The sequence below is a fragment of the Lissotriton helveticus genome, chromosome 5_1 (genome assembly GCF_964261635.1).
Source record: "Lissotriton helveticus chromosome 5_1, aLisHel1.1, whole genome shotgun sequence".
NCBI lineage: Eukaryota > Metazoa > Chordata > Amphibia > Caudata > Salamandridae > Lissotriton > Lissotriton helveticus.
The window spans coordinates 1,607,879,383-1,607,895,954 of record NC_136065.1 but is presented as its reverse complement, the minus strand read 5'-3'; positions in this window follow the sequence as shown (position 1 = coordinate 1,607,895,954).

Here is a 16,572-nt window from a genome sequence, read left to right as displayed (position 1 = left end):
ACACTAAAGAGCTTTTTCAACTGCTAAGAGATGTTTATTTCAGACCTGGAATTGACCTACTAGTCACTTTAGAAATTGAGAGTCTCTACACAAGTCTCCTACAGGAAGATACCATTCAGGTATTGGACAGGCCCCCACCTAGTCCTTCTCTCAATGAGATCAGCCGTTCGAGTGGAAGGAAAGAAAAACTGGATCCACGGCATGCATTGCAAGAGGGTCCCTTTGCCTCTGCCGTACGACCGGTGGGTCCAGGAGGGTATCGCTGACTCTGAGACTGAGACTGTGCCTTGTTTTCTGCCGTTCAGTGATGCACATGTAAAAGGAACAATTTCTGAACGAGAAAGTGACAATCTTTTGCAAGAAGCTGTGCCACCGTCAACTCGATTGGACACTACCGAGCCTGAACTCTTGTTTCAAAACCAGACATTACCTGGGAAAAGACGTTATAACCTGAGGCCAAGAACTATGGACAAATAAAATATTTCTTTTTCATTGCTATTTTTGAAAGTGCAGCTCTCTCATCTGGGAAACTTTTTTATTTTTGTTTTTCGAACCACCATCCGGGTTCAGCTGTAGGGTCGCGGTTGCCGAAGTCTTTGGGGTGCAGCCGAAGACGTTAGGTCAACGGTTCTGGTTGGTCTAAGGGAGTTGCCCTGGACTGACAGAAGCATTCCTTAGCATAGAACACCCTACCACCGTGAGCAGCAGTTAGAGAGGATGGAGTTTTTCGAGATGGAGAGACCTGCCAAAGGGATAAACTTTAAAGCTAAAATATGTATGATGATGACTAAGAAACGGTTTTTGATATTATGCATTTTTATGTTGTTCAGTGTAATGATGTTTTTGATAGGATATGTTCTATTCTCTTTTCGAGTGACATTTGCACCCACTATACAGCCCATACCTCCTCCTACTGTTCCCTCGCATTCTTTCCACCCTTTCCCAGAACATGAGTCCGTCAGGAGATTAGAGTTTATTAATAACTCCTTCGTTCAGCTTTTGCACCAACACCAATTAATAATTAACACGAGTAACTGTTGGGTGTGTGGTCTTATGCCTCACACAACGGACAAAGGTATCCCTTATCTGGTCCTGCCTTTCAGCCATAATGGTTTTGTGTGGGCATACAGAACAATGTTCATCTACGCACATGAAGTCTACCCCCTACGTTCTGTGAAAGATAATCCTAAGAATAGTGCTCTAGTTAAGGGTATAGTAGATATGATTAGGGATGATACTTCCTATGAGACTATCCCGAGAGATGAGACACTAGCATACATCGGATGGAACGTGACCGGATATGGAGTTACTCTGAGTGAAAAACAGCGAGCTAAGAGATCCTCCCCGATTTGGATTGTACCCCATCAGGGTCACCTATGTCTGCAAGGTACTGGCAAGAATCCCAGAGCTCAGTTAGGGAAGAGCATCTGCACTGAGACATATGTTTTTGCGTCCCAAACTTCCCCTTCGTTCTTAGCAGCTAAGGGCACCTATTTCGTCTGCCATGATAGAGCCTATACATGGTTGCCCCCTTACTTTTCGGGCACATGTTTTGTTTCGTTCCTGTTGCCTCCCACCTACACAGCTGCGGCAGACTACCATAAGACAAGGATAGTTAGAGGTGTCTTCAGTAAAGAAGACACTGCAGGACAAGAATTTGGAGACTTCGTGAAGGGTTTTCTGCCGTTTTGGGGACCCATGGTTAACAGCAGAAACATAAGGCAGTTAACGAGGGTGGTTGAATCCACCGTAGTTGAAACTGCTGGTGCCCTTAGTAACTTGACTGCTGAGCTCCAGTCGGATCGTCTTATTACCCTTCAGAACAGGGTTGCGTTAGACGTCATCCTTGCAGACTGAGGTGGGGTATGTAGAATGATTCAATCGAGTTGCTGTGTTTTCATTCCAGATAACGCTCCAACAGTGTACCAGGCCATTTCCAAATTGCATAAGATTTCCGAATCTATTCATGTGGACGAAGGAGATTGGTCGTTGATGGGATGGTTCTGGGAACTGTTATCCGCCTGGGGATGGAAGATTCTGATGGTCATTGGGATGATCTTAGCCATTCTTTGCCTGTTCTGTCTGTGCGTACAGTGTGCTCCTGCTATATGTGGCCTCTGTGCTACATCGTGTGTAAGGAAACCTGTATCGAGGGATGAGCTAAGTAATAGGATGATGCTACAGCAACATCTCAATGACTTTATGAATACAGACCTGGACTCAGATTAGCGTGAGTATAGGTTATTGCCTATGTAAGGGCAAAAGGAGGGACTGTGGTACTGAAAATTCTGGACCTGTGTTACAAACATTGTCGTATCATGACGATTTTGATAGCAACAGACCGAGAATGGCTAGTATACTATGCACAAGCATTTTCGTCATATTCGAGTGACGATTTCACCCTGAAACCAGAGATTCCGTCTTGAACCCTCGGGTTCCATTTTGTGAACGACAGCCATTTTGTGATTGCCCTCACATAGGCCGGTGACTAAAGCCAAAAACGAGTCTGAAGGACACGTACACCTTTGCTGACTCCTGCACGACCTGGGCAAGCTGACTCCACTGCCCAAGGCCAAACCTGTTCGGTCAGTTCCTCTCCCAGTGGCCGATCGAGATAGTACCAAGGCACAACATGCCATAAACCTTTCATCACACACAAACTTCGCCTAATCTTACACACACCTGTCTCTGTTCCTTACTTTATTACCTGCTTTACGAGGAGGAGGTGCCGGAATTTATTAGGGGTCTGTCGATATCTGATGAAAATGCTGGGCCTTGCCGGGTGATTTATTGTGGGCTGGACAAACTGAAAATAAGCTTGTCATCATGACTCTGCCTTTTCTTTGTAGTGAAAATATGTGAATGGTCAACTGTAAAATAAGGAATGTTTGCCTGAAGCATAATATTTTGTATAAAAAGAGAAGGCTGGCTTTGTAAGATTGAGCAGTCTCCTGAGAATATACACCGTGTTGTACTTCTAGGATATCTGTTACTGGCTGCAGCCAATAAATTTGATCTTTGACTTCACCAAGAAGACTCTGTGTTTCTGTAGTCTGAAACAGGAAGAACTCGAAGTCTTAGGGTGTGTTCCCTGGCACCGCTGGGTTCTAAAAACCCAGTACTTCACATGACATAGGCACAAGCAAGATGCCACCACTGTCTTTGTGTTGACGTGAAATGGGGATGTAGTACTCCTTTCTTTTATTGTTTTTGTGTTATTGTGGGTGCTGTGTTGTGTTCTATTTAAGAGATGTATTGTGCACATCTTTTTTATATTTAAGATGTGTTATTTAGCTTTGAAGTATGACATTGTGTTTTAATGTGCACTGTAATTGCTTTAGAGATGCTAACATTCTGCTATATTCCCATCCAAAAGCAGCACACTCCCCTAAAACTCCAGTGACAAATAACAATTTAGCACTGCCTAAGGTGGGAAGTAAAACTGATTCTTCAAATATTTAAGACACCAATCAGCCCAAAGCTGTATCAAATATCATGTTGTAAATTAGCACTGCCTGAGCTCACTTTATGTCATAGAGCCCTGTGTGAGATAACATGGCACTTCAAATCAGGACCTTCATGGCTTCACTTCAGGTAGTTGTACTTTTATTTTAAAGAACAAAGGGGCCGATTAATTTTTAGGCTAGCTATTCCCATTCACAGGTACATCATAATATAACGCAATAAATGATGGTCCAGTTTGTACTTTTTCTTTTGAAAAGGGAAGAAATACATTTATTACACACACACTACTTAATACTATGCAACAATTTACATAAATACACTTAAACGGATGGAAATTCTTCTTGGTGACATTGCGCAATTACTCTCACCCTTCCCAAAAGGGGGGTCTAGGTCAACAACCAACCACATGTCTAAATCTTTACTGGCTTTAAAATGCCATAATGGAATACTAATTTGAAGAAACACACATAAGATTGCTAATAAAACATGCATAATTTGGACATGAATGATTAACTTGATCTGGATGAGCAGAGTAGGGTAGACCCTTTGCACTACATGCACAGGGACCTTTTAGCAGCTCTGCGCTGACCTCTATATTCCAATATTTTGGGACAATTTTGATTAATTCATAGGGTTGGACAGTCATTTTTGTTACCCTTGAACCAGGTATTTCACCTTTAAGGAATACCTACACTACACATTATGGTATAGATGTTGGGTAGGCTCACCACCTCCCTTGTCTTGTCATGAAGTAGTATCATGGATTAGCTCTGGACCACTGGGCACGAAACATGTTGACCTGACTAAACTGTACCCACAAATGTCAATCTACTTGCGCACATTATGCCTTCACAGTAGCCCAAACAATTTGCTTGGTCTTTTAATCCTGCCAGGAGAACCATCACATTAAAATACTGTTTTGGAACCTCCTAGACAGGTTTCTCTCACCTTCCTCACTTTCATATATACAACCACCCCACATTTTAGGACACCCTCCTATATCCTTCATCATATGGCATAAGCAACAAAGTGACCCTTCATGAGACCTATAGAGCATTGCAGCACCGGCCTGACAAGGAGTAATACCCAATGATGATGCATGACATCCCTACGGGTGTGTGAAAGCAACAAGAAGTTGTCTGTTGGATTCCCATCCTTAGATTTGTCCACCTTTTTTTCTTTCTCCTCTCCTTCTCCTTTGGTAGAAACAGGACCTCCCTAGTTGATTTAGGTACATTTATTACACACACTACTTATTACTTGGTGACATTGTGAAATTACTCTCGCCCCTCCTAAATGGGAGGTCTAGGTCAACAATCACATGTCAAAACGTTTACTGGTATTAAAATGCCGTAATTGAATATTAATTTGAAGGAACACACTTCAGATTGCCCAAAAACATACTGATCAGTTCAGTTCAGAAGCTTTATTTTTCCAATACATGCAATGAAAAAAATATAAATACATAAAACATAAAAGTTTGAGAGGGCTACTTTGTGGTAGGCATGTTAGCAAAAAAGTATCCTCTGCTACAGTGAGTGGGTCTAGATTTGTGAAACCTCAATGGTCTGAACCATAGGGAACTGAACCCACTACTTCAGCTTCATAAATCTGGAGAATTGGACTAATTGGCTTAGTAAATGAGCTTTTAAGAATTCTTTTAAAATGCACCCACTGTTTAACACTGTTTTAGAGCCATTATTTTGACTTGGAATATCCAAGAGAAATGCTTGGCCAAAGTATCCCCTAAATAAATAAAGACATTAGTTTGTTCGAGGGACTCACCATCCAGCTTTACAATGCCCTTAAAAGACTTATGTTGAATATAAGCCATGAATTTCATTTTTGCAGAATTAATAACAAAACCTCAAATCCTGCAGAATTTCTCAAAGCGGAGAAGTACACGTTGCCACCCACTAGGGTTTTTTGAGTTTGTAAGCGTATAATCCACAAACATTAAGATAGGAAACTTGGTACCTGCTAAAGTTAAGGCATCTGTCGGGCAGCTAGCCAAGAATTGGGAGACGCCATTCAAAAATAAGGAGAATAGTGTCAGTGCCAAGAAACAGCCTTGGCTACCTCCTTCCCTAACGGAATCGTCCGGTAATGCCACCCTGAGCTCCCCATTGGAATTAGCCAAATATTCCTTCATGAAGGCAAACAAGTAAGGAACGCAGGTTTGTGGGCATACCTAGGTTGTGCAGTACCATTAAATATACCACAAAAAGGTGTGATACCCTTGGATTTCGCTCTGAGCCCTGTTGACTCCTCAGCAAGATATGTAAGAGGAGCTAAAGTGTTCCCTGTTTCTCGCTGCCTCCTACAATTCCAGTTTTCAGACAATTCCAAGAATTGGGCAAGGATGGCTCACTCACGTAATGTACCCTTCTGTGCGGCGAACGTACAGCGGACGTCGCGTGCACTACCTCAGCAGTGCTGCGCACGTCCACTGAACGTTCTGGCCCCGCCCGCGCAATAGAATGTTCCGCACCAGCGCGGAACGTTTGGCGCAGCGGAGGGGTTAATAAGGTGGTATCCTAGGTTTATTAAAAAATTAACAAAGAGTAAAGAGCAGGAAGAACATATTGGTATAATGACCTATTTGTGTCACTGACTAGAAATAAAATAATGCTCATGTTTCTACCTATTGTCAGCCTATGGGTCTAAGGCATTGATTAGGGCAAAGTCTATGTGTCCTTACACTGCAAACAATAAAGATAGTATGATTTGAGAAGGCTACCTTAGATCTAAATCCAGCAATATTCCAAGATAACAAAATCATCTGGGATCCGGTTTGAATCTAAAAAGGGGTCGATTTGTTGGTTTCAGTAATAGATGTAACAGTACTGATACATAGACCCATTGGGACACCAATAGAAGCAAACCCTACAGAAGCACGTAATGTATTGGTTGTTTGGTATCCTTTCTAGATACCTTGGGAGTCACAGCCAAATAACATTCGTAAAGGAACATCGATGACCATCAATCTATATCTCGGGTTGGAGTTTCCACAGTGATTAAGGGGTATAATGTTTGTAATCCAGGCTGTGTTTTGGATTCCAAGGGCTTGTGTCAACCAGTTATAACGTAGAGGCATCAAAGGCCACTAAGTTTTCTACTAGGTCTCTCTTTTAGAACGAAAATTCTATACTATCAGGCTGGGTGCCCCGCTGGGGAAATCTTTGTGTTTTGCTCATGTCTTCCCTTGTGGTCGATGAACATCCCCTCAACAGCCAAATCCAAAGGACGCATTTATCGATGTGTCTTCATCCTCCTTAATTAAGCTATTTGATAATTTGGGGACGTTTGTTAGAAAGACTCAACATTTTTGTTTGGTGGCCTGCACTGCTTCCCTGGGGATGTAATTCAACCTGGGCATAGGGAAAATGTGTCTTGCCATAGGCCTGCGAGCTTCAAATGATTTGATAGACTGTGGTCTTGTCTGTGGTATATGCATTAATTTAGTAGGATTTAAAACTGCGTATTATCTGAATAAATTACTTTTGGGCTAACATTTGAAGGCTGTATTGACTACTTGTTTCCCTGTTAGGCTGCCTTTCATGACACAACTGTCCACGCTCAAGGAAAATAGAGTCATCCAGTTACTTTGTTAAGAGTGAGGTGTCAGAAAGTACATTGTTTAGGGTAGAAGTTAGGCTACTAACCGTTACTTTAAGGACCCTGATTTCCAATTTTAAATCCCTGATGTGATAGTTTAGTTGATTTAGTGACCCCTCTTCTGGCATGGTTGCAGAAGTTCTCGCTATACCTGATTCAATATGACCACCATTCTGTAGTGGTTCAGCAAGGGAAGTGAAATGATTGGTACAGGTGATTTGAACATGAGGAGATAGAAGGGTCATTCCTGAAAGCTTTGACCTATTTTCACAATTTGTGGTTACTTTAGGCTTAAATTTGTGTGCAGAGCGCTCAGATTAGTAACTAGTCGGTTTGTTATGCTTGGTCCCCTGATTAGTTGACAATCCCAATAACCCCTGTGAATTCCCCTTTTGCTCGGATTTTCCCTGGCTCCGTACCTTTCATCAGAGTAGACTTCTGCTTTCTTTCCTTCAGGAGCTCATTCGGTTATGGTAGGGCCAATGAGAAGTTCAGCTTCCTCAATTAAATGGTTTATTTCTTCTACATTACTTTTGTCATTAGTCCCTGATTATTTGGAATGCTTGTCTTTACCCTGGGCTAGATCAAAGGCCTTGTGCATTCCCATAATAGCTGTCTAATGCCCTCCTATGCCACCCAAAATTAGTACAAGTAAATAATAAAAGAAAGATAAGGGAAAGAATATATAATTATGTCAAGTTATATACATTCAGATTCTAATCCTCTGAACACTTTAGCAACTGAATAGTGTCTTTGTACAGAAGCAAGAAAGAATTGATCTCTGCTAGTGTCGAGACAGTACCTTCAAAGATCCAATGCTTAAGCCAAGAGGGGGAGACCAGCCCAGTCTCATGCAGGCTTTGATGGGCATGGATGGGCATGCCATTGGCCTGCAATTTATAAGGCAGATGTGATTGATTGAGAGCCCTGCAGGGGGTTCAAGGACACGTAGTCCCCAGCAGGGACGTGTCCACCGTCCTCTGGCAGCTCACCCCCTGAGCATAGACGGCAGCAGTATACCCCCTGGAGCGATGACACAGGCACTAGTGGAGGATGCCTCCCCTCAAAAAAGCCTTCAGATTTCCATCAGAGGATTGCCCTGGCAGCAGTTCCACAGTAGATGGAGAGGTCGCCGTAAAATGATTGTCATTTTTCTTACTTCATTAAAAAATTCACAAGGGATAGGGTCTTAACATGCCTTAGGGTTATGGTGTACTACAGCATAACTTATGAATAATGCAATTCAAATATCAAATTTTTTATCACACCCAGTGTAATTATAACCATTCACCCCAAAAGGGTGCTTGGAGCAGACCCTGTTCAAAACATCCAACATAACCTACTCCCCTTTAAACATGGTCCCCAACTGACATAACCTATATAATTACAAGCAGGTGTAATTACCAACGTTCACCTCTAGAGAGTGTCTTTCAACATAAAACCTCACATTGCAGCACTTCAGGCCACAAAAAAGCAGCTATAATCTCTGCCTCTAGAGGGTGTTGCACTCCCACCTGTAGAGCATAAGCGCCAACTGGGGAATGTGTGATAATGGCAAGAAATCATCGGGATGTTATTTTTTTTAATGTCTCACCACACAGGCTGGGCATTTTTTAATTCCTTTTGGAGCGAGGTTGCACCCCCCTGCAGCCCCCCCACACTTGCAGATCATTTTGGCGGTGTCCACATTTTCCTTGGGGCCATCGCAAAGTGTGATTTTTCAGTTAAAGTGTGGGTGAGCCGCACAGGGCATTATGGGGTGCTCTTTGCGCTCCTGACAACTATTTGAGCTGCAGCTCTCTGAATCTGAAGCGCTCCTAGTTTCCTTTAGTGCTTTTTATGTAGCCTCATGCTGCACTGGGAGCCTCGAGGTGCCCAGTCCCAATGGGGCACCCCGCACGCGGAGTCCTTTTTGGAAGATAGCCTAGCAAGCCTAACCTCACTTGTTCCCGCTGGCACCCCTCATGGCCAGCACTCATTCTGGCTCCTTTATGAGCCTGCAAAGACATTCTGACCTGCCCGCTACTGTGAGCAGGCATGTCAGTGCTTGCTGGGCTGCCCATCCTTGTGGGGGAATGCAACAGAGCTCCCTCAACTCCTTTTCCTTTCCAGGGCCCAGGGATGGGATCCTGTTACCAGCTGCTCACACAGAGGTGTGCAATGGTACTACTGGGCCTTTTTTTCTTTGTGGCCCAGGGATGGGGTCCTGGACCACCTTTTGCTTTGGTGGAGAGCATGTTACAGCACCCTGCCACTTCTCCTCCTCACGGTCCCCAGGGATTAGCGGAGCACAACCGCGCTACCTCTGCAGTTTTGTTCCTCTTGGGAGCAACCCATGGGTCCTGCCCCACCCCAGGACAAGGCTGAAAACAGAGCTTCGTTGCCAGCTCAGTAAAGGGTCAAATGTCTCCCGACTTAAAACAACCATAACTCAGGACGGTTGGTCCGATTTGGGTGATCTTTGCATCTGGCGGCAGGCCCTAGCCACCTGGGACACTTTCTTCAGGCCTTGTGGTCTCCAAAGGTGACAACCTGTGCAGGGAACTGGTTTCACTGTCTTTGCTCATCCTCTGGGCTTCTCTCCTTCCTGGTCACACAACCAGTCTTCCCCCAACTAGTCCTTAGGAGTTTTTTTTATAGAGTTTTATATAGCGCGCACTAGACCCGAGAGATCGGGTATCAGAGCGCTTTACATGAGCACCAGTTCCGTTCCAGCTTTGTTACATGAGGACACATTCATTTTTTGTTAGGCACGGGGAGAGTAAGTGATTTGCCCAGAATCACAGGATGTTGAGCGTTGCCACCGAGACTCGAACCCGGTTCCCCAGCTTCGAGGTTGGCTTCTCTAGCTGTAAGGCTACATCCTTACCCAGTGTCCCTGATCCCTGGTCCTGGTGGAGTGCTCAACTGACCCTGGGGTCAATCCGAGACAGAGTCCTTAATTCAGATGGCAGTCGGGGGTTCTTCCTACCAATTATCCATGGCGTGAGCCTCCAGTCCTAGTGTTCAGAAGAAAAGCACATTCCAGAGAGAGCTTTCTACCCTGTGCAAGACCTTTCAAGTGGGAGCAGGAGTTTCCAGCACGGATGCACCTATCCTGAGGTGCCACATTATCTCTCTGCCCTTGTTTCAACATTCCTGCACAGCCTTCTGAGATACTTCAAGATGTAGTTACCCAGGAGTCGCTTGCCACACATGCTGGGGGGGTCTCAGCTCCGCCCTTTACTGAAATCGCTGCCAGGGCCTCACTCACGAAAACTTCAAATGAGACCTCCTGTCAGTTTGGCTCCAGAGTTTGGGCTCCCTTCCTTTGTTCAGTGGGCTTGGGCCGACCCTCTTCCCGGCAGAGGATGACAGTGGACTGATTGCTGCAGAGCAGTACCGCCCACCCCTTCCTCTTCAGGAGCTGACCTAAATCAAGGTTAATTGCTCACTTTCTGAGGGGGAGCTTCATTCCCTCTGCTGGAGGGAAAGTCATTCACACCCACCCTAGCAGGGTGACAACAGGCCTGGGCTCTGATTCTGAGCTGAGCCAGAGAAACATGACATTCCTGAATGACTCATCAGTAGACAGTTATGACTTTGGACTTTATACGATTGTTCTTTTCAGATAGAATACAATGTACGTTGGTATGTCTCTGGTGTCTGTAGATCGAAGGGGAAAAGAGCTTCACTCTAAGGCAGTCTTCCACTCGTGTATAAAGGAGGGTTGCTGCAGACCAGATAGTAAAGCACACTGACTTTCCTTCTCTGTTTACATCAACACTATAAAGACTATCCCAGATCAACATCCCACCCTGCAGAGTCGCTTCTGCAGCAGGCTACCTGTATGCAGTTCCTAGGCTGTGTACAACAGGAGACTCCTACACAGAGCCCGATACACCCATGTTCATGTCTAATCAGCCAAGTGCCTCTTATTCCTGCTGCGTCGGAGCGGCCTTATCTTAAAAGGCAGACACTGTTGGTAATAACGTGCAGTTCATTTTACCATGTCTTTACCGTGGGTGTGAATCCATAAAAGAAGACTGCCCCTAGATTGTGTTCCTTAAGGTATCTACAGAGTTAGGGGGAGATGCGTTGTCAATGGGGGCATCTCATAAAAAGTAACGGACTGGCCTCACACACTGCCCGGTATCATGCTTCATCATCGGCTATCCTCTGATATGTTTACTACAAGAGACACATCTAAATCCAACAGAGTTTCATGAGGTTTTTTCTAAGACTACATGTGTACAATGCTTCTGTGTTTCACAACAGGCACTTAGTAGCCTCGGGGTAGCAATTGTCATTAATAAGGGTGTGCCCTGTAGGATCAAGTCTGTCCAAACTGATCAATCTGGTAGGTGGATAATTGCCCTATTAGATTTAGGGGGAGTTGAGTTGACGTGTTTATCCTATTATGGCCCAAACACAGATGACCCTTTATTTTTAGTTAAAGTACAGGGGAGTTTAATGCTGGTAAGCCCTCCGCTCATAATAGGTGGAGACTTTAATAGAAGACTCGACCCCGCAAAAGACTGTTCCAATCTAAATTACACAACAGCAACCCCTAAATCACGTAGGGTAATGAAAAATCTAATCTTACATTTAAACTTAGCCGACATATGGAGATCTAAGAGAGGAGATGTTCAGGGATATACTTACTACAGCAAAAAGTATAGACACTCCTCGCGGATTGATTATATGTTGGTTAATAAAGAAGCAATAAACAATGTTATTAGCATCTCAGTTCAGCCAACGCACCTATCAGATCATGCTCCCCTAATAGCTGTTTATGCTCTTAGTGAAAATTATATCCAACCTAGATGGACTTTAAACAGAGCAATGTTAACAGACAGGGAGATTATACAAGCTATAAGTAGATCCTCTTTAGAATTTGTTTCTTTTAACTTGGGATCAACCTCAATTGACCAAGTATGGGGTGCTTTTAAGGCCAACCTGAGAGGCCAACTACATGCCCTAATAAGTTCTAAAACTGACTAAAGAACCAAGAAATACAAGCGCTAGAGAGGAAGATAGTTGTATTGGAAGCGGAAAGGAGGAAGTTTACAATAGGAGATCTGGGGGAACTAGAGTCAATAGACAATAAATTGGAGGAGACCAGACAAAACTTTAGGTTACTCTTAGACCAGAAATGTAAGGCACTGTGGCAAACTAGAAACATGGAGATTTTCGAGTATGGGGAGGAGTCAGGGGCACTCCTGGCTAGGAAGGCTAGGCTAGATCGGGCTAAGAATGATATTATTGAGTTAATTATTGATAATAATGGTAATAAATCTTCCAACAAGGAAGATATACAAAACACCCTACTCTCACTCTTTTCGGATCTTTATAAAGAAGATCTAGAACCTACTCAAGCCCAGATATTCTCGTGGCTGGAAGATAAGTCCTTGCCTACCCTTACAGATGCCTCCAGAGAGGCTCTTGATGCCCCCATAACAATAGAGGAAATCAGGAACCAAATAAAACGAGCAAAAAATAAAAAAGCTGCCAGCCTTGATGCTCTCCCCAACAAAATATATAAATTACTACAAGAAGATCTCCTACCGGTACTCCTTATGCTTTTTAATTCAATCTATAGCTCTAACAGGTTGATGCCAAGATCTTGGAGTGAGGCCACATTAGTGTTAATCTTAAAGCCTGGGGAAAATCCCTTGGCCGCAGACTCCTACCGTCCAATCTCCCTGCTGAACACAGATTATAAGATCTTCATGGGCATTTTAGCCGGGAGATTGGCGAAACTGGCATCCAATTTGGTCAACCCTGATCAGAAGGGCTTTATGCTGGGAAGGGCGATTCAAGAACAAAACCAGCTCCTGAAAGGTAACATCGACTTAGCTGTGACAAGGACGGTCGCCTTAGCAGTAGTGGCAATCAACGCAGCAAAAGCCTTCGACAGTGTGTGTTGGAGGTATCTTTGGGGAGTATTAGAGGCCATGGGCTTGGGCCCAGTGTTCATACAGACTGTAAAACACTGCTACTCGGACGCATCACCTAAAATCCTTTTAAATGGCTCTCTGACTCCAAGTTTCTTAATACAGAGGGGGACCAGGCAGGGCTACTCCCTGTCCCCCCAATTATTCAACCTCTACATAGAACCCCTAGCTCAGACCATAAGCCTCAATAACTCCATTATCCCTTATAAAACATCAAGCTATGAGTGCAAATTGGCACTCTATGCTGACGATGTTATAGTTTACACCAGCGACCCAGAACATACCATCCCACAACTGGTACATACACTGAGGGAATTTGGTAAGGTCTTGGGGTATCTTTTAAATTCGGACAAGATCGAAGTAATGTGTTGGAACACTACTTATAGAGGCGGTCTTGAAAGTAAAGAATTTAGATATCTTGGAATCAAAATAGTCAAAGAATTAAATAAAATCCTGTTGATAAATCTGGGGAAAATAGAAAAGGATATAGATTATCCGTTTGCTAAATAGAAGAACCTCCCCTTGACCATCTATGGGAGGGTCAATTTAGTAAAGATTTCTGTGCTCCCTAAATTGACATATATTTTTAATGCCATCCCATTAACTTTTCCCAGTAAAAACATCAGCAGAATACAGAGGAAAATAGGCAGTTTTATTTGGGGGTAGAAGAAGTCTAGGATGTTGTGGAAAAAACTGAGGAGGAAGCTCCTCAAAGGAGGATTAGCGCTCCCGGACATCAACTGGTACTTGGTGGCCTTTCAATTTAAAGGTGTCAGGATGTTACTTTCTTATCCTGAACAATCGGCCTGGGGTGGGGCACTTAGGGAAATGGTCTTGGTTTGAGGGTGGAGGTGGACAGGGAGGCTTTTTGTATAAATGTGGCGCACCAAGGTTTTTTAAGAGGGTTTGGCTCAAGGTTTTGAAATCAGCAATATCTAACTGGTATAAAATCAGAAGTATATCGGGCATAGGGTATTTTTCTGATTTTGCCCCAATTTGCGATTCTACCGGGACACCACTTTGCATGAAGGACAGCTTAGCGATACCAATAAAAAGTTCAGGAATGGTTAGATGGTCGGATTTGGTAGACTGAGAGGGCATTCTTCCCTGGGAAATTTTACACGCCAAGATAGGCCCCCTTTTTTCTAGATTTAAATATCTCCAACTAAAATCTTGGTACGAGTCAGAAGCTGGAGACATCTCAAGTAATTGGGAATTAGAGCAGTTGTTGCAAGATCCCCGACCGAGAAAGAAAGAGATAGCTGTTTGATATACACGAATTCAAGAAGCCGAGGGTGCCAAGATTCCCACCCCTAAATCAATCTGGAATCTAACTCCATTGGCCCAGAATATTGAGGAATCATTTGAATCATCATTGAGTTTATTATAAAAATATGTAAAACCTGCCACCCTGAAGAAAAAACATTTTTATGTGATAAATAGACTATATTATACCCCAGCCAAAATCGCTAAATTTGCGTCAACCCGCCATCAAGCTGCCCTAGATGTACCCAAATCAATGCCAACGACATGCATATGTTTTTTCCAATGCCCGGAATTAGATACTTTTTGGAATGGAGTGGGGGACATCTTAACATCCATCTTAGAAACGGATATAGTAGTAGACTTACTCTTGGTGTTTTTTGGTAAGAATGATTCTAACAATGGGGTGCTTACATAGAGTCAAAATGCTCTTTTACTAAACTTAATACTCCTGTCGAGGAGAGCTATCTGTATCAAGTGGAAAGCCACTACCCCCCCAGGCAGGGAAGACTGGCTCAAAGCCGTTGTCAACATGTCAAGACTAGAGCAAGATACTGGAGAAATGAAATGAAATGAAAATTATATTTATATAGCGCATAAACTACCCTGAGGCCTCGCAGCACTTGTGACTAGAATCAGAGAAACAACAGAACATGGTACTAGCAGATGGATCCAAACAAATGAGTTTTTAAGAGTTTTCTAAATGTTGTGGTATGTTATGTTATGTTATGTTATACTGTATTTCTAAAGCGCATGGCTACTCAGAGTGTCCTGGCGCTGCTACAATGAATCCCCCACCGCCCGGCTAAGAAGAAAGCCACACAGGAAAGGACTCAGAACAAAAGTGTTTTCAATTTCTTCTTAAAGACTAGCGGGTCCGAGACCCTCCTAAGCGCAAGGGGAAGCTCATTCCAGGCAAGGCCAGCTTTGCGAGTGAAAGAGCACCCCCCCAGCCTATGACGCAGAAACCGCGGATTCTGTATGAGGAGTTGGTCCGATGACTGCAAATGCCTAGATGGAATATAGAAAGTGAAGCGCTTCTGAAGATAGAGTGGGCCCTGTCCATACAGGGCCCGTTGGACAACGGCCAGCATTTTAAATTTCAGGCGAGCATCTACTGGGAGCCAGTGAAGGTGCCGGAGGTAAACCCGCACACTCTGCCTGGACGAAAAACCCAGCAGGAGCCTCGCCGCCGCGTTTTGGACTACCTGCAGTTTTTTATCAGATAGCCCGGGCAGCCCACTAGAAGCGCGTTGGAATAGTCTAGCCTGGAAAGAATCAGCACCCGGACCACCGTTTCTTTAGCCTCTGCAGGGAGGAGGGGGAGAAATGTACGCAGCGTTCTCAGTATGCCAAAACAAGTCCCAGTGAGTTTTTTTACATGCATCGCAAACTTCAAATTTTCCTCAAACCAGACCCCTACATTTTTTGCAAGACCTTTGTCAGATTGAGGGGGCCGAAAGTCTGGAGGCCACAGTCTGGCTCTAAAATCCACAGGAAACGCTCCAAACAGGAGCACCTCAGATTTCTCCTCGTTACATTTAAGCTGCGCGTTGGACAACCAACGAAACACAGCAGAGAGACAACACTGAGCCGAACTGACCGAATCCTCGCCCCTTCTCCAGGTGAACAATAGCTGCGTGTCGTCTGCGTAGGCCATCACCTTAGCCCCCAGTGACTCCGCCAGGTAGACCAGGGGAGTCACAGAGATGTTAAACAAAAGGGGGCTAAGCGAAGAGCCTTGGGGGACACCAGTGGAGAGAGGGGATGGAGACGAGGCAAATGGCGGCAGCCAGACCTGCTGCGATCTATCCTCCAGAAAGGATCGAAGCCAGCTCCAGGCCGAGCCCGCAATACCGATGGCATCCAGCCACTCAAGGAGGAGAGCGTGGGGGACCATATCGAATGCCGCCGAGAGATCAAGCATCACTAGAGCTGCTCTCCCCCCGGCATCCAAACAGTCCCTGATAGCCTCCACCACCTCTAGCAGTGCCAACTCCGTGCTATGAGCGGCTCGGAACCCTGATTGCGCAGGATGCAGCACACCCGCCTTCGCCACAAAGCTAGTAAGCTGCGAGGTGACCGCCTTTTCGCAGACCTTGGCCAAACTAGGCAACAAAGAAATGGGTCTGTAATTGGCGGGGAGCGATGGATCCAGGGTGGGCTTCTTGAGCAAGGGGAGTAGGAGTGCCTGCAGATTGCTGTTCTCTCTGAGGGTAAGGGGAAGAGAGTTCCAGATCTTTTCAGCATTGAATGAGAACGAACGGCCACCCCAGCGGGCCTTGTATAT